This window comes from Manis pentadactyla, chromosome 4 (assembly GCF_030020395.1).
Source record: "Manis pentadactyla isolate mManPen7 chromosome 4, mManPen7.hap1, whole genome shotgun sequence".
NCBI classification, from domain to species: Eukaryota; Metazoa; Chordata; class Mammalia; order Pholidota; family Manidae; genus Manis; species Manis pentadactyla.
Genome location: NC_080022.1, coordinates 105,460,084 through 105,478,806, shown reverse-complemented (window position 1 = coordinate 105,478,806; position 18,723 = coordinate 105,460,084). Strand labels below are relative to the sequence as shown.

The window sequence follows — 18,723 nt, the reverse complement described above, 5'->3', positions numbered from 1 at the left end:
CCGCGAATGTTTCACTGCAGTTAAGGGTTGTTGGAATTAAACGGGTTTTGACCGTCAAAGCTAACATATAATCTTGCTCTGTGGAAGTCCTGTCTTCAATTATAGAGCACTGGTACTTCGGACTCAATGACAGGATCTCAGACTTCTTCCATGCTGCCCTTGTGCACGTTGTTGGGCCCCAACCATGTGCCAGACTCTGTGTTAAAATGGCGACCCTGCCCTTTCAGTAGGTTCCCTAGCCGAGGAAACTGTGACATCAGCTTGTGTGACCACAGCCTCCTCGTGGTTCAGTTTGTGGAAGACGTTCTCCCATCATCCGCACACTCCTCACCAACCCCCTTCCAATAGAAGAGTAAGTGTGAATGCGGAAATGCTAAAACACAAAAAGACAAGAACAGTTTAAGGCTTAAAAGTAATGAGTCTATTCTGTTATCCCTAATATTGAAAAGAACCGTCTTGTGATGTGTGAAAAAATTATTGGTATATATACATATATATATATATATATATATATATATATATATATATATGTTCTCGCTTCCAATTTACTTTAGAAGGTTTTTAATTCTAATAAGTTCTCATTCCACCTACACATCCTTATAACTGGGAATTGGAGAGGAGGCCCTTAAATGGCAGAGGAAGAAAACTTAAAAATCGAGCAAAAAATCCTCGTGTTTATTGTCACAATTCAAAGTACATTCCAGTCTGTCCTATTTCCAGAAACTCTGCATATCTACATACCGTATGACAAAAGAAGTCATTGTCTTCACCAAATAAAACAGAGGTAAAAATGTTGAGGACCACCTCACACAAGTTCACCCAGTCAGGCTGACAATGAACAGTGCCCGACCCAAAGTGAGGTTTGTGTTGGATGCTTGTGAAGAGTGAATGTAAGAATTTCCCTGCCTTCCCAGTGTGTCTTCATAAAATGTGCCGATTTTATGAATAAGGTTATAATGCTGAGCCTCTCTGTAAGCCAAAGAAAAAGAAACACTTTGTTGAGGTCATTATTTTCCATGAAAAGATAAGGGGAAATAAATATTGAATGCAATAGCAAGTTATGTAAATCTTGAAAAGTAAACATTATCTAGGTTGACACTAAAATTGCTAACCATGAAGATACCAATCACATGAAACCTGCCATAACCTAGTGGACAAGTGCGACTTAAGCAGGCTCAACCTCATAGCTGGTGGACATGGGTTATATATGCCTCTCCCTCTTTCTTGCCCTTGCGTGTTTTGCAAAATTCATTCCTCATTCAGGAGAGTAAAGACATCATTATTTAAATGAGGGGTTATGGCAGATGTCCAAAGGTAGTCTGCAATTCTGAGGCCCTTGATGATGCTATGATTTATTTCATTTTAATCCTATACCAGCATCAAAAGTATTCTGTGTGTGTGTGTGTGTGTGTGTGTGTGTGTGTTCTCTTCTACAGTTCCTCTCAAATGAGTTTTAACTGAATCGGTACTGTTTTGTTGGTTTTTTTAAAGCAAGTTGCAAATTTACTCATAGATTATAAGTATATAAAATATGCATGTAAAAGATTAAAAAGGAATATTTGAAAAAGCTGTTCTATTAAGTTGTTAGTATTAAATATGATTTGTACCCGTGTGATCTCTTTGTGTTAATTTTATAATTAAATAATGATAAATTGGTACTTGAGAAAGTTAAGGTCAGATTTCAAATAGAAGGACTCAGTTGTATCAAGGTAAACACACGTCAGAGGGCAACCAACAAAAAGCAGACAGTACATGAAATAAATACATGTATATGCAACAGACAAGGACCTCATTCTAGGGAGTGTAAAGAGTATTTCATTTTCAAAGAGTAAAAAATATTCAGGATGGATTAAAGATGGCGACATGAGAAGTGAGACAGAGGCTTCTTCCTAAAACCGCATGTAATACAAAACTATAATTAATAAAACTTACCCTGAGAGAGCAACAGGAAAGAGGACTGTGCCAGACTGCATACACCTGGAGAATAGACCAGACCTCACGGAATAGGGTAACGTACCAAAGCCATGGCCCGGCGGGACCCAAGCCATTCCCCTACCCCAGCTCACCGGTGGGAGGAAGAGAAACTGAGCAGGGAGGGAGTAGAGGCCTGGGACTTCTGAATACCTAACTCTAGAGATCTGCTCTAGGAGCACAAAATTACATTTCATGGTGCTTTCATGATACTCTTGTGATTACGGGGTTGGAAAGCTAAGACAGGCAGAATTCCTGGAGAGACTGAGATTCCAGCCGCTAGTGGAAAGCAGGAATCCATATCTGGCCTCTCTGGGATAAAAGCCTATACCTGTGTGTTCAGCCCACTGGTTCAGGCACTGGAAACAGGCATAGCGGCCGGGAAGCAGGAAACAGCTCTTTCCTTCCCCCAGGCACCAATCCCGCTCCCGAACAACCTCCAACATTGCTTCAGGGGCTGAGCAGCTTCAGAGAGCAGAGCTTCTGGACACTAGAGGGCGCCATATACAAACATGAAACGCCAAAGGAACCTGGTGCAGAGTAAAACTATTAATACAACTGCCAAGAAAGGTTTAAATGACATGTACCTCATGACTCTTCCTGAACGGGAGTTCAAAATAAAAATCATTAACATGCTAATGGAGGTACAGAAAGATATCAAGAACTCAAGAATGAATTCTGGTCAGAGATCCAATCATTGAAGAGCATAATGGAGGGTATTAAAAGCAGATCGGATACAGTGGAAGAGACAATAAATGAAATAGAAACTAGAGAAGAGGAACACAAAGAAGCTGAGGCACAGAGAGAAAAAAAGATCTCCAAGAATCAAAGAATAGAGAGAGAACTGTGTGACCAATCCAAACGGAAAAATATTCTCATTATAGGGATACTAGAAGAAGAAGAGAGAGAGAGAGAAAGGGATAGAAAATGTCTTTGAGGAGGTAATTGCTGAAAATTTCCCCAATCTGGGGAAGGATATAGTCTCTCAGGCCATGGAGATCCACAGATCCCAACACAAGAGACCCAAGGAAGACAACACCAAGACATATAGTAATTAAAATAGCAAAGATCAAGGATAAGGACAGACTATTAAAAGCAGCCAGAGAGAGAAATAAGATCACATACAAAGGGAAGCCCATCAGGCTAACATCAGACTTCTCAGAAGAAACCTTACAGGTCAGAAAGGACTGGCATAATGTATTTAATGCAATGAAGCAGAAGGGCCTCAAATAAAGACTACTTTATCTGGCAAGATTATCATTTAAACTTGAAGGAGGGATTAAAGAATTTCCAGATAAGCAAAAGCTGAGAAAATTTGCCTACCACAAACCTTCTTTACAGTGTATTCTGGAAGGACTGCTATAGATGGAAGTGTTCCTGAGGTTTAATAGCTGTCACCAGAAGTAATAAAACCACACAGTAAAGAAAGTAGAACAGCTAATTACTAAGCAATGCAAAATTAACTATCCCCAAAGTCAATCAAGGGATAGACAAGCCGTACAGAATATGATACCTAATATGTAAAGAATGGAGGAGGAAGAAAAAGGAGAAAAAGAAACAACGTTTAGATTGTGTTTGTAATAGCATATTGCGTGAGTTAAGTTAGACTCTTAAATAGTAAGGAAATTAACCTTGAACCTTTGGTAACCACAAATCTAAAGTCTGCGATTGCAATAAGTACATACCTATCGATAATAACCCAAATGTAAATGGACTGAATGCACCAATAAAAAGACATAGAGTCACTGAATGGATAAAAAACAAGACCCATCTATATGGTGCCTACAAGAGACTCACTTTAAACCCAAAGACATACACAGACTAAAAGTGAAGGGATGGAAAAAGATATTTCATGCAACTAATAGAGAGAAAAAAGCAGAAGTTGCAGTACTTGTACCAGACAAAATACACTTCAAAACAAACAAAGTCACAAGAGACAAAGAAGGACATTACATAAGGATAAAGGGGTCAATCCAACAAGAAGATATAACCATTATAAATATCTATGCACCCAACACAGGAGTACCTACATATGTGAAACAAATACTAACTGAATTAAAAGGGGAAATAGAATGCAATGCATTCATTCTAGGAGACTTCAACACTCCACTCACTCTGAAGAACAGATCAACCAGACAGAAAATAAGTAAGGAGACAGAGGTACTCAAAACACATTAGAACAGATGGACCTAACAGACATCTACAGAACTCTACACCCAAAAGCAGCAGAATACACATTCTTCTCAAGTGCACATGGAGCGTTTTCAAGAATAGATCATATACTAGGCCACAAAAAGAGCCTCAGCAAATTCAAAAAGGTTGAAATTGTACCAACCAGTTTCTCAGACCACAAAGGTATGAAACTAGAAATAAATTATGCAAAGAAAATGAAAAAGCCCACAAACACATGGAGGCTTCACAACATGCTCCTAAATAACCAAAGAATCAATGACCAAATAAATACAGAGATCAAGGAATATATGGAGACAAATGACAACACTAATTCAACACCACAAAATCTGTGGGACGCAGCCAAGGCAGTGCTAAAAGGAAAGTATTTTGCAAAACAGGCCTACCTCAGGAAAGAACAATCCCATATAAGCAGTCTAAACTCACAATTAATGAAACTAAAAAAAGAAGAACAAATGAGGCCCAAAGTTAGTAGAAGGAGGGACATAATAAAGATTAGAGCAGAAATAAATAAAATTGAGAAGAATAAAGCAATAGAAAGAATCAATGAAAGCAGGAGCTGGTTCTTCAAGAAAATAAACAAAATAGATAAACCCCTAGCCAGACTTTTCAATAAAAAAAGAGAGTCCACACACATAAACAGAATCAGAAATGAGAAAGGAAAAATCACTATGGACACCACAGAAATACAAAGAATTATTAGAGAATACGATGAAAAATTATATGCCAACAAACTGGATAACCTAGAAGAAAAGGACAACTTTCTAGAAAAATACAACTTTCCAAGGCTGACCAAGGAAGAAACAGAAAATCTGAACAGACCAATTACCAGCAATGAAATTGAACTGGTAATCAAAAAACTACCTAAGTACAAAACCCCTGGTCAGATGGTTTCACTGCTGAATTTTATCAGACATTTAGGGAAGACATAATACCCATTCTCCTTAAAATTTTCCAAAAAATAGAAGAGGAGGGAATACTCCCAAACTCATTCTATGAAGCCAGCATCACTCTAATACTAAAACCAGGTGAAGAACCCCTCCACACACAAAAATGAACTACAGACCAATATCCCTGATGGAGATAGATGCAAAAATACTCAACAAAATATTAGCAAACTGAATTCAAAAATACATCAAGAGGATCATACACCATGATCAAATGGGATTCATCCCAGGGATGCAAGGATGGCACAACATTTGAAAATCCATTAACATCATCCACCACATCAACAAAAGAAGGACAAAAACCACATGATCATCTCCATAGATGCTGAAAAAGCATTTGACAAAATTCAACATCCATTCATGATAAAAACTCTCAACAAAATGGATATAGAAGGCAAGTACCTCAACATAATAAAGGCCATATCTGACAAACCCACAGCCAACATCATACTTAACAGCGAGAAGCTAAAAGCTTTTCCTTTAAGATCAGGAAGAAGACAAGGATGCCCACTCTCCCCACTTCTATTCAACATAGTACTGGAGGTCCTAGCCAGGGGTATCAGACAACACAAAGAAATAAAAGGCATCCAGATTGGCAAGGAAGAAACTAAAATGTCCCTGTTTGCAGATGACATGATATTGTACATAAAAGACCCTAAAGAATCCACTCCAAAACTACTAGATCTAATATCTGAATTCAGCAAAGCTGCTGGATATAAAATTAATACACAGAAATATGTGGCATTCCTATACACTAACAATGAACTAGCAGACAGAGAAATCAGGAAAATAATTCCATTCACAATTGCATCAAAAAGAATAAAATAACTAGGAATAAATCTAACCAAGGAAGTGAAAGACCTATACCCTGAAAACTACAAGACACTCATGAGAGAAATTAAAGAAGATACCAATAAATGGAAACACATCCTGTGCTCATGGATAGGAAGAATTAATATTATCAAAATGGCCATCCTGCCTAAAGCAATCTATAGATTCAATGCAATTCCTATCACAATACCAAAAGCATTCTTCAATGAACTAGAGAAAATCATTCTAAAATTCATATGGAACCACAAAAGACCCCGAATAGCCAAAGCAATTCTGAGAAGGAAGAATAAAGCTGAGGGCATTACACTCCCCAACTTCAAGTGCTACTGCAAAGCCACAGTAATCAAGACAATTTAGTACTGGCACAAGAACAGACCCATAGACCAATGAAACAGACTAGAGAGCCCAGATATAAACCCAAGCATATATGGTCAATTAATATACGATAAAGGAGCCATGGATATACAATGGGGAAATGACAGCCTCTTCAACAGCTGGTGTTGGCAAAACTGGACAGCTACATGTAAGAGAATGAAACTGGATTATTGTTTAACCCCATACACAAAAGTAAGCTCAAAATGGATCAAAGACTTGAATGTAAGTCATGAAACCATAAAATTCTTAGAAGACAACATAGACAAACATTTCCTAAGTATAAACATGAGTAGCTTCTTCCCAAACACATCTCCTCAAGCACAGAAAACAAAAGCAAAAATGATCTCATGGGACTACATCAAACTGAAAAGTTTCTATACATCAAAGGACACCATCAACAGAACAAAAAGGCATCCTACAGTATGGGAGAATATGTTTGTAAATGACATATCCGACAAGGGGTTAACATCCAAAATAAATAAAGAACTTACACACCTCAACACCCAAAAAGCAAATAACCTGATTAAAAAATGGGCAGAAGATATGAAGAGACAGTTCTTCAAAGAAGAAATTCATATTGCCAACAGACACATGAAAAGATCTTCCACATCACTAATCATCAGGGATATGAAAATTAAAACCACAATGAGATAGTGATGGTCACCATCAAAAAGACTAAGAACAACAAATGCTGGTGAGGATGTGGAGAAAGTGGAACCCTCCTACACTGCTGGTGGGAATGTAAGCTAGTTCAATCATAGTGGAAAGCAATATGATTCCTCAAAAAACTAGAAATAGAAATACCATTTGACCCGGGAATCCCACTCTTTGGATTTACCCAAAGAATACAACTTCTCAGATTCAAAAAGAATATGCACCCCTATGTTTATTGCAGCACTTTCTACAATAGCCAAGATATGGAAGCAACCTAAATGTCCATTATAGATGAATGGTTAAAGAAGTTGTGGTACATATACACAATGGAATACTATTCGGCTATGTGAAAGAAACAAATCCTATCATTTGCAACAACATGTATTGAGCTGGAGGATATTATACTCAGTGAAATAAGCCAGGTGGAGAAAGACAAATGTCAAATGATTTCCCTCATTTGTGAAGTATAACAATGAAGCAAAACTGAAGGAACAAAATAGCAGCAGACTCAGAGACTCCAAGAATGAACTAGTGGTTACCAAAGGAGAGGGTGTGGGAAGGTGGGTGGGGAGGGAGGGAGAAGGGGATTGAGGGGTATTGTATTTGGTACACATGGTGTGGGGGATCACAGGGAGAACAGTGTAGCACAGAGAGGGGACATAGTGGATCTGTGGCATCTTGCTGCACTGATGGACAGTGACTATATTGGGGTATGGGTGGGGACTTGATAGTAAGGGTAAATGTAGTAACTACATTGTTTTTCTCCTGTGAAACCTTCATAAGAATATATATCAATCATACCTTAATAAAAATTTTTTTTTAAATAGAGTAGTTATGCTTTGATTAAAGACAGACAAGATTCCAAAGAAGTACATAAAGAGGTGATTTTCCTTTTTCAAATCCATATAAATTAATATTTTAGGAAATTAGAATTATTAAACATCTAATGAAACAAAATTTACCCCTGCACCTACATATTTCAGGTTTATAGGACCATTACTGAGGTCCACTTATGTATTCCCATCTAAAAGTTATGTATTTGTACAATCACATGTTAACTTTCCCATTACTGGAACAATTTTAACACCTATACACACACATACTATCTAGCTCTGTTTTAAGTGAAACTGAAATCATATGCTAGGGAAAAAAATCTGCAGCTGGTATGCAAAAAGAGGAGTTTTTTCTACTTATATAACCTGTTCTTTCTTAGTTTCAACTGTTTCCCAAAGTATCCAAGGAAGGTATTAGAGGAGAATTACCAGACATGACCACAAAATGTGTAGAGAAATAACCAGGCTTTGGTTCTGCTCTTTCTGCTCTGGTATTCTTCTACAAAGTGTCTTTCCTCAGAGGTCAGGCATAAGCTGAAGTTCAATGTTATGAAGCTCTCTAGTGAGCTCTATGACAGTTAGCAAAGCCAAAAAAGCTACAGCTGTCTCTCTGGGTCAAAGTATTTGAGGCTCATTTGCTTATAAAAAATACATCTGTTGAAGAACTACTGTGCAACATACCCTCTCCTAGGTGCTAGAGATCTGGAGAAGTCAGAATTCCCATCTCAATGATCTTGCAGTCTGTTGTGGAGAGATAGATAAGCACTAACAATTAGAAGAAGAGGGAGAATGTTGTTAGAATAAAGCCCCAGGTGCTCATGAGAACACTGAAGGGTCACCAGAGGGAGGGAAGGGAGATAGGGAGTGTGTGGGGGACGGTTCCTGGATCTAGTGCCACCTGAGCTGAACCTTTAATTAACCAGGAGAAGAGAAGGGTGGTGTTCTAACCTAGGGAGCAAAATATGTACAGAACTCTTTGCAGCTTTTTCCTTCACTTATTCAGAACCCTCTTTACTCTTCCAATAAATAGCCTGCCTGACCCTGACTCCCCAGTACTCAAACCAGAAAAGTTAAATTTTCAAATTTTAGGAAAACATATGACTATGTAAACTCTCCCCAGTGCCAAAGACAGGGTCAAGCAAGGAGTAACCCAGAAATTGAAGCTTCATTTACCTCATCCTAAATCTACTGCTCTGAATCCAGCCATATCTAAGGCTAGTTCATCCTTTGAACTTCAGTTGCACAGATCTATAAATTCCTTTTTCAGTTAAAATGAGTTTTTATGGCTGACAGTGTAAAGAGTCTTGACTAATATACAGTGTGTCCTTGCATGGAGGTGCTGTGGATACCAGTAATATGTGAAGCATCAGTAGTCTTACACGTTTAAAGGATCAGGGACCAGAAGGAACCTCCTCTTTTAAGTAGCCAACTGGCTTGGGCCAGGAGCAAAAGTAATGGAGAACCAAGAGAGAGCACTGTTTTCTTAGGCAGCCATGGGGAGAGGACCTAAAATGGAAAGGACTTGACGGAAGTGACAGCAGAGGTATATCACACCTAACAGCCCCTGCAGAAACCTTCAAATTGGATGCTCACATCCACCTCCGTAAAGAGCAATCTGATGCCAAGGGAGGTTAAGTATTCTTTATAAATCTTCATATTAAAGTTGTTTTTAATACATTCAAGGTGTATTTAATACATTCAAGGTGGTTAGCTTGGGATATGTTTCATTGATTTATATATTCATTCATTAAATATTATTGAGTACCCACTCTCTACTGGTACTGTGCTGTGTTCTAGATAACCAAAGATGTATAAAATATGGGGGGCAATTACAAATGATGAAAAGAATATAGCCTCTTTAACTGGAGAATCCTGGGCCTAATCCTGCCTCTGCCATTTACCTGTGTGATATTGGAAACAGTGGAAACCTTTATGCTTGGTTTCTTCATCCAAAAAATTTAAATCAAAATATATACCTCACAGGGTTGTTATGAGGATAAGATGAGATAATGAAGTTATAGTGTTTCCCTTATAGTTGCAGTGCACTAAATACTAACTTTTGCTCTTACTATAGGCAACAGGATGAGTAGGAATTGGCAGATGAACAAGGTGGGGAGAACCTGTGAAAAGGCTTGGGGAGACATGGCATGTGTTAGGAGACCCTCTTTTCCCTTGGCCCCATTTTTCCTTGGTCGGGGGTAGAGGGTGTTTCATTAGAACATAACTTTTGGCTCCTTACACCACTATCCTTCACACTCAGGTGTGAGTTACTTGATTGGGTAGTACATTAAATTCATTGGCTCATTGCTCTTGACGGGATGGAGCTAATCTTTTAAAAGGCCTCAATTACAGAAGATTATTCTCCTCTGCCCTTCCTACCCCAGACCAACGCAGACAATGATCTCACTTAAATGTTTCTACTGAGCAGAACCAACCTCCTTTGATGGACTGGTCTGAGGTGAAATTCTGTTGGGGTTGGGAGTTGGCAGAGAGTGTTAGCAAGCCCTTTTGGGTTACAAATCTAGAAACTTGTTCTTTATTAGCTTATCTGTAATAAAGCTGACATTTAAAAAATCTCCACTTGCTTACCCTCTATGTCTTATTTCATCCAAACTCAGTGGAGGGGTGGGAGGTGGGGCATGCAACTTATTGATACTCTGTAATTAATTATGGCTAGAACATAAATTGTAGAGGGAGGGATGGTGAGAGATAAATCCAGAGAGGTAAACACAGAAAGATATTTGCACAAGCTGGAACAGTAAGGTCATGCTTTGATTCACTCCTGTTACTCCACACAAATAGTAATGATAGTTAAAATATAAAAAGAGAAAACCAGAAAGACATAACCAAACTCAAAACAAAATAACCCTTTTCCTAGATCATAAAGGGTACCAAAACAGAAAGCACTTAACAAAAGCCACAAAGCCACTGGGGTCTCAGATTCAAAAGCCAAGGTTTTGTTTGCTATAAGGTTACAAGAATCAAAGATGTTCCACACAAAGTAGAAGACAGGGTCCAGGTTAGTTCTTGAACTCAGAAGCTTGTGAAAGCAGGCTGAAACTAAACTGCTATGAACCCACTGCCTAGGGAAGTATAAGATCAAAGAGACAACCTTGGAATTAGGAACCAAGCCAAGCAATGACTGGGTCTGTGATATTCCCAACATCACTGTTGGGCAGAAGCATCAAAATGGCAACATTAAACCTGATTCTACAATGGAGGTCCAGGAAGGCAGGTAGAGGCAGCAATCACTGAACATGGAGGGGTAAGCACAGAGTGGGCAAGAGGGAAAAAAAATCACTAAACTAAAGCAAAATAGAAGAAAGTAATTAAAAACTTCCCACTCAAAAGGAGCCTGACCACCAAGTTCCACACACTACAGATATCTAATACTAAGAAAGATGGATAACAAAATAAACACTCAGGACATGAATTTACTCCAAATAAAATTAACTCTATGGAACTGACAAAGATTTTTTAAATTAATATTTTTGCATTCTCACAGTGATAAATGAAGGCATGGTGAACAAGAAATTAGGGAACAGATGCAAGCTGAACAAAGAATAGATAAATATGAAAAAGAACTAATAGAAATCTTGAAAATAAAATATGGTCATTGAAGTGAAAGTCAATAGATGAGATTAACTCTGGAGTCAGCCAAAATTGGAGGAAAAAGTAATTAATTAAAGGGATGTACTAAATAATTCATCCAGAACACACTGTAGGAAAATAAAGAGATTTAAAACTATGGGGGGAAAAAGTTAAGGTTCATGGGGTTCTATTGAGTGACTCCAACATATGTCTAATAGGAATTCCAGAAAGAAAAACTGAAAACTGAAGGGAAGAGTGCAGAAGCTATACTTAAAAAAAGAGAGAAAGAAAAAAAGAAATGACTGATGGTTTTGCAATCAACATTGGAACACATGAGCACTGAACAAGATAAATAAAAGTACAGAACACTTCTGTCACATTATAGTGAAACTACAGAGCAATAAGGAAAAAAATAAAAATGATAAAATCTCAAGTTACCAAAAGGAAAACTTTGATTATCTATGAAAGGACTATAACTAGAGTTCTCATAAGCAACAATAGAAACAAGGAACAAATAGAAACAATTGAATATCTAAGAAGTAATAAATGGAAGACTATCAACCAAATTAAATCATGAGTGTGATTTCCAGATAAGCTATCATTTAAGGGAGAAGGCAAAACAAAGACATTTTCAATCAGAAAAGAATAAGAGAGTTTACAACCCACCAACCTACACCACAGGAACTGAGGATTACACTTCCCCCAATTAGAAAAATAAGCTTAGAGGGTAAGTATAGAATACAGAGATACTGGAGAGGGAACACATTGATAAAATGTGATGGTAGAATTAAAAATAACTACTTTAGGGTTAAAAAAAAGATGGAAGGAAATGTACAATGGGTATTTAAAGCATGCTAAGGCCATCGTGTTTGGGAGAGGTGTAGAAATAATGACTGTCTGCATATTTTGTCTATAAGATATTTTGTATTTAAAAAAAAAACTGATCTAGTGCTTCTAAACCTTCAGAGAAAAAAAGTATAGCCAAGGGTTGGGAAGATTTGAATAGAAAACTGATTGGTCAATAAAAGGATAGAAGGCAAAAAAGAAGTGTAAAAAAAGCAGCACACACAAAATAGAATTAAGTCCAAATGTATCAGCAAGCACAATAATGAAATAGATTTAAATTACTTATTAAAAGACAGATTATCCGATTGGTTTAAAATAATATTCAGGTATACAATGCTACCAAAAGACACATAAAACTAAATCTCATAAATACTGGACATAAAGGGGAAAAAAAAGACATTATCAAAATATCAAAAAGAAAACTGGTTAGGCATTATTAGTATGAGACAAAAAAATCTTTTCAAAGCAAATGTATTAATGAAAATAAAGAGGGACACTACCAAGTTGAATATACCTGATAACACAGCTTGCAGTTATAGAAGGCCAAGCCACCAGAATTACAAAGAAAAATGGACAAGCCCACTGTCTGAGTGGGAGATTTTAACAGTCTATCAAACACAGCTGTTCAAGCCAACAAAAAAACAGGTAATAGAGATTGAATTGTGAAGGACCTCTTGAGGAGGCCACATTAAGGACTTCAGTTTTATTTTGAGAGCAACAGGAAGCCATTAAAGGGTTTTAAGCAGAGAAATGATTAGATCAGATGTACATTTTTTTTTTTTTTTGAGAAGGATCACTCTGGCTATAAAATGGAGAATGGACTTCAGGGTGGCCAGACTACATAAAGGCCTAGAGACCAATTAGAAAACTCTTCCTACCCTCTAGCCAAGAGATATTAATGGCCTGAACTATAGTAGTGTTACTGGTGAAGAGCAGGTATTTCAAAAGGTATTCAGATAGCATAGTTGATTGGATGGCAGGTGAGAGATCAAAGTTAGCATTCTTTTATCTACCCTAAAAAATGTGATGAATGGCAATGAGGAGGAAGAGCAGGGGGTTTGGGGAGGGAAGGGGAAGAGAAGATACTGTTTCCATTTCTGATTCCACTTAATTCTCAGCCCCTCATTTTTGACATTCAAACTGGTTCATTAAAATTTAATTATATTCAATAAACAAGGAGTATGTAAATCAATTTTAAAATATGTCTATCAAAAAATGTTCAATTTTGAATAGTTTGTGCTTATGGGATGTTTCAATAATCTGGGAAAAAATTGCACTTTAACAATACCAGAAAAATGTGTGTATTTGTGCTCTAAATAATCATTTTCCATATAATAATAATAGTCCTTTAAGATCATTTGTATTTCTACTGCAGATTTTCGTACTGTTCTGTATATGATGGATTTTCAACCATGCCTATATGCTTAACTCCTGAAATAATAGAACATTCATAATTTTCCTTAGTGCACAGCTGGTATTAAGAACAAGTAAATCCAACCTGTTGACCTGTGAATTCTTACAGAGTCATAGATTTCATGACACATTACTTCCTTCCTCTTCCTGGTTGTTATTAATTACCTTAGTTTACAATATATATTGAGTTTACAATATATATTGATTTTTCCAGGAACAATGATTTTGCATTGACTGAACTTGGGAAGGGTGTGCATATCATAAAATCACACAAACTAAGGTTACTTGTAAATGCTGTAAATAAGGAGCTATAATCCCCACAGAACTTAATTTAGTAACTTCGGACATGAAAAATGTTTAAAGGACTTAACAGATTCCCAATTACGAATTTTAAGGTTTTGTGTATATTTTATAGCCATTCCAAAATGCAAATGAGATTTAGTTATAAAGTTCCCAATGTGCTGTGCAATTTCAGCCTAATATTCTGAGTCATTGAGTAAAGTCTGAGCCTTATTCCAGAACAGAACTTTGGAAATTTCAAGGGAATCTGCTTGGAAGTCTGAAGACTGGAAGGAAGTTTCCTGGTCGTGAAAGACCTATAATAAGATGTGTGACTCTAGCATTGCCTCTTTTTTCTTTTAGAAGTGTTTCTTTTTTTTTTAAGTGAGCAAAAAACCAACAGCAAAAGGGCAAAAGCAGACATACTTTATCAAATTAGCTGTGTCAGCAGGTTCCATTCATTTTTATTTGTAGTTCCCAATCAGATTTTTTAAAAAGGCTTTTCAATTTGCATACCATCAAGAGCAATAACAACTTGATCTAGTTTAGGAACATGAAAAGGAAGAGTTGGCCAAGTAATGTTCACTAAGACAGATCTTTTTAAGTAGGTGGAGCATTTCAAAAGACTCTCCTCTCACCCCCCCCACTACTCCTTCTACTCCATCAGTGTCTACTATAGATCAGGAAAAAGTAGTTTCCAAAACAACTGGAAGAAAAGTAACTGCAAAGTTAGCAGAGTGAACTTCCTACTGGAATGAAGAAGGCCCATGGGTAAAGGCAGGCAGCCCATCCCCTCCTCTGCTAGAGCAAACATGTTTGTCTAAGGCAGGGAATTCCTGCTGAGCACATTGGAGCGAACTGGCTTTAGGGAAGAGAAAAAACTACACCAGAAGAAAAAGTTCTTATGACATTTATTTGTTAGGTCTGCTCAGAGCCTGCTATCTCTTCTACTATGTGGAAAGAAGTGAGGCCATCTTCTGAAATAACATTGTGGAACTAATGTAATCCTTGGTCAAGCCCATGGAAGAGGGGCAGACTGCTGTTTCCCTTGATGGTGAGAACAGGGGCTGGTCTGAGGGTCCCATGCTGTGGCACTCAAGGGATCTCGTCCAGCCCAATGCTGAGTAAGCATACCAGTTGAGGTTGTAGTATCTTTGTCTCTGGGTGGCAGTGATTAGTTGGGATTTTCTGAAACTTCTTCACAGTCTACTTAAAATGCTTCTAGAAATCTGCATCCATGGATGTTTTGTTGCCCTTGTCTGGCTTGCATTAATACTTAGTCTATAGGCACAGACCTGATCATGTACACTTGCCTTCTTACAGCACTAACTTATGCTTTCTATCTTTATCTTGCATCTACCTACCACTTCAACATTTTATTTTTAAAAAATAAATAAATAAGGGAGAAATGTGGGATTCACATATAAATCAAGTATAAAAATCAAATGAATAATCATATCTGACTTGATTGTTTATAGTTCATGATGTGTGATCAAAACCGAAAGTTTCTGTGATGACTGCCCTTGCACTGTTCACCATGTAAGAACTTATTCACTGTGTAAGAACTTATTCACCATGTAAGAACTTGTTCATTATGCTTCAGAAGGTTGGAGACTGTTTAGAGTTAGGCTTGGGGTTGATTAATGATTGTGCATTGAGTCCCCTATACAGAATTTTATTGTTGTAAACAACCATTTGATCAATAAATATGTGAGGTGCCCTCTCAAAAATAAAAATAAATAAAAATAAATAAGTGCTTCTAGAGGGTTTCTTCCAAAATGTTAATCATATCCTCAAAGGAAATCCAACATACATCCTTTAAGTACTCTTCATCTTCCTAGAGAAATTTAGTTGCACTATTGACCTTTTCTCTAAAGGAGAGGGTAGGGGGAGACCTCTTCTTTTGCAGAGTGCTATATAAAGTCAAATAAGCCATAAACAGAAAACAAAAATGAGGGATTTTTTTTTTTGTTTGGTGGTTTGGTTTGGGAAGGGAATGTGGTGTGGAGGCTACTGTTGTGACATGTTACCTCTAAATATAAACCATACAACTGGAATGACGGTTTTTCCTGTTTTCCAAAAAAAGAGACAGTACTGCAGGGAGAAACCTCACCAGGGGTGCCTGCCTGATGGTGTGAACATCTCCAGGCTCCTGTACAGGTAGCAGGTATTCTGTCAGAGAAGCTGGCAGTGGAAGGCCCTTCATCTGGCAAGTACTGGAGTGTCAGGCTACAGCACACAACAGACAAGAGAGTGTTTTTAAAGTTCCTGGGGCTGAACACAGAACAGTCAGTTTTTCACTCAGTTGCTGGTCTTTGGCCACTTTTTGTGGCATGGTACCATTTTTCCTTAATTCAAAGTGTCCAACAGCTCTGTGGAGGAGCTCAAAGCACAAGGTCCTCTTTCTCTGTTCCAAGTCCCCTGACTAGGAGAGCCACCAGGCAGGAGAAGGGTGTCTGGCCTTTTAGGTTAATGACTCTGACCTCTGTCCCATAACTAAGAAGGATGCTGGTCCTCTCAAGATTGTTTTTCAAGGCAGCCCAGCTGAGTGGGTTATCATTATAGTAATCCAGGGCACTGGCAGAGGCCCCCCTCTCTAGGAGGGCCCACACACACTCAGCCTTGTTCTTAAAGGCTTCCCAGTGCAGTGGGGTGTCTTAGTTGCCATCCAGTGCACTGGGGTTTGCACCATACTCCAACAGGACCCCTATACAAGCTGCACCTTTCTCAGTGGCAAGGTGGTGGGCTGTTTGGTTATAACAGTCCAGGGCATCCACCTCAGCAACTTTTTCCAAGAGTAACTCCACACAGCCAGCATCTGACACTGTGCAGGGGCTTCAGTGAGTCAATGGGTACAGTTCACATCTGCTCCCCCTCTGATGAGGTCCTCTACATTATCACTTGGGAAGGAACAAATGGCATCAGTTCTCTGAAGAAAGTTTTGTTATGAATGTTCTGCATAATATACCACATACTGGAACTCACCAAGGCTCAGAATATGTTCACATGCTCTGAACGAACTGTACGATTGAGCTGGGTCACAAAAGCACTAGTCCTGCCTCTTAAATGATGGCAAGGATGTGTTTTGAAAAGACAAAACCTTTTTAGTGTCTGATTTTTACAGCTCACACGTATTCCAGGGCTGATGTATTAAGTTTGACATGTGGAGTCTGCTGTTTATTATGAGCTGTTATCATACAATTCAGACCATATCACTTCTTCAATCGCAGCCCTCTGCATTCAGGAACAGTGCAAGCAAATAATGAAGTGGGCTCTTATCCTTCAGGGCCAGTTACAGTATCACTCAACCTAAAGTAGGATTTGGCATCACTCCCTTAATGGAGAAATGCTAAAATCACAGAGGTCCTATCAAGATGTTGTAGGGTTCTTCCCTGTACTGATGCACTATGCTTTTCTGATATTTTTCAAAATCATAACAACTTGCTAGTTTTAAATAGCAAGGAAAAAATTAGGCCACAGCAATAAAATTATAGTTCTTTGTCTTCCCAGTTGAGCCAGATATGTTGAGGAATTTTGTTTTTATTTTTGTGCTGACAGTAATTTTTTAAATCAAATCTTTGTACTATCAGAAATATATGTACATGAAAAGAAAGAAAGAAGGAAGGGGATAAAAGAAGGAGGAAGGGCCTGAGGCACCAGTTGATGCGAATAATGCCCAAGGTTTATACATGCTACAAAGATTCATCAATTCTTGCAGATAGAATCAGCATCCAAAAGGAAAAAATTAATTGTATCATTTACACAGTAGCGATTTTAATCATTACAGTAAGGTGGGAGGTCTTCGGTGCTTTCTCTGATTTTCAGCAAAATGTCCAGTGTCCCCACAAAGCAATGACTATCTTATTTTTATGAATTTGGAGAAAATGAAGACTTGTCAAATGTCTGTCTTATTATTTCATACATTTTCTCTGTATGTAAGCTAAACTTCTCTCCTGTCCTAACTTCTCTACCAGTGATTCCTGTAGGCAGTGGGGAAAATGATAGTCACGGCATCTCCTGGGCATCAGGGTCAGTTAGGCTAATATAACTGGAGAAGCAGAAATTCCCTATATAGGTAAAAGCAGAGCTGAGAGTGACCACCGACCCCAAGGTAAGCGATCAAACTGAGCACTGCATAAATATGGAAAAAAGAGCAAGAAGAAATCTGAAAAAACCCTGGACGGACGGTGGGCCAAGGGGCACGGAGCTCCAAGTTGATTTTTGATAAGGGTCACAGAGGTCCCAGGTCATAACTTTCCATAAATAGATGGGTCTCTTGACAAGACTATGGCAGAGCAAAGGCAGGGAACTCTATTTCTAATAATCTGAAAGCATTTAAATCCCAAGGCTTCATGGAATCATTAGTTCATTCATTCATTCAACTAATTTAATTTATTACTATGATCATCATTATTGGTACCAGGCATTCTTTACATTCTCTGTTAACCAGACAGATTAGTGACCCCACATTTGATTGACCAGTTCCATGGATTCTCCATCTAGCTGTCTATCATAATCAAACATGGAGCTTTTTAAAAAAAATCTGCATGCCCTGGTCCTTTCCCTGAGCCATAAATTAGAATCTCCTGGGTGAGGACATGGCCATGGAATGAACCATAAGGTGCTTCACTGGGAACAAAAGGCTGCCATGGTGTCACGCCATCCGCTTTAGGCTGTGTCTTTCTGGAGCTCTCTGAAGAGGAGCCACAGCACAGGCTTGGGTGAAGAAGGCACCCCCATACAGGAAGCAACTCCCCTTCTGGGGACTGAAGGTCTGAGCAGTATGTCTTTGC

General features: G+C 38.2%; 1 pseudogene; it reads right to left on the bottom strand.

Moving 5' to 3' along the window:
* Positions 1–256: 256 nt before the first annotated feature.
* Positions 257–17,093, bottom strand: LOC118931670 (ankyrin repeat and SOCS box protein 8-like; annotated as a pseudogene).
* Between the last annotated feature and the right edge of the window lie 1,630 nt (positions 17,094–18,723).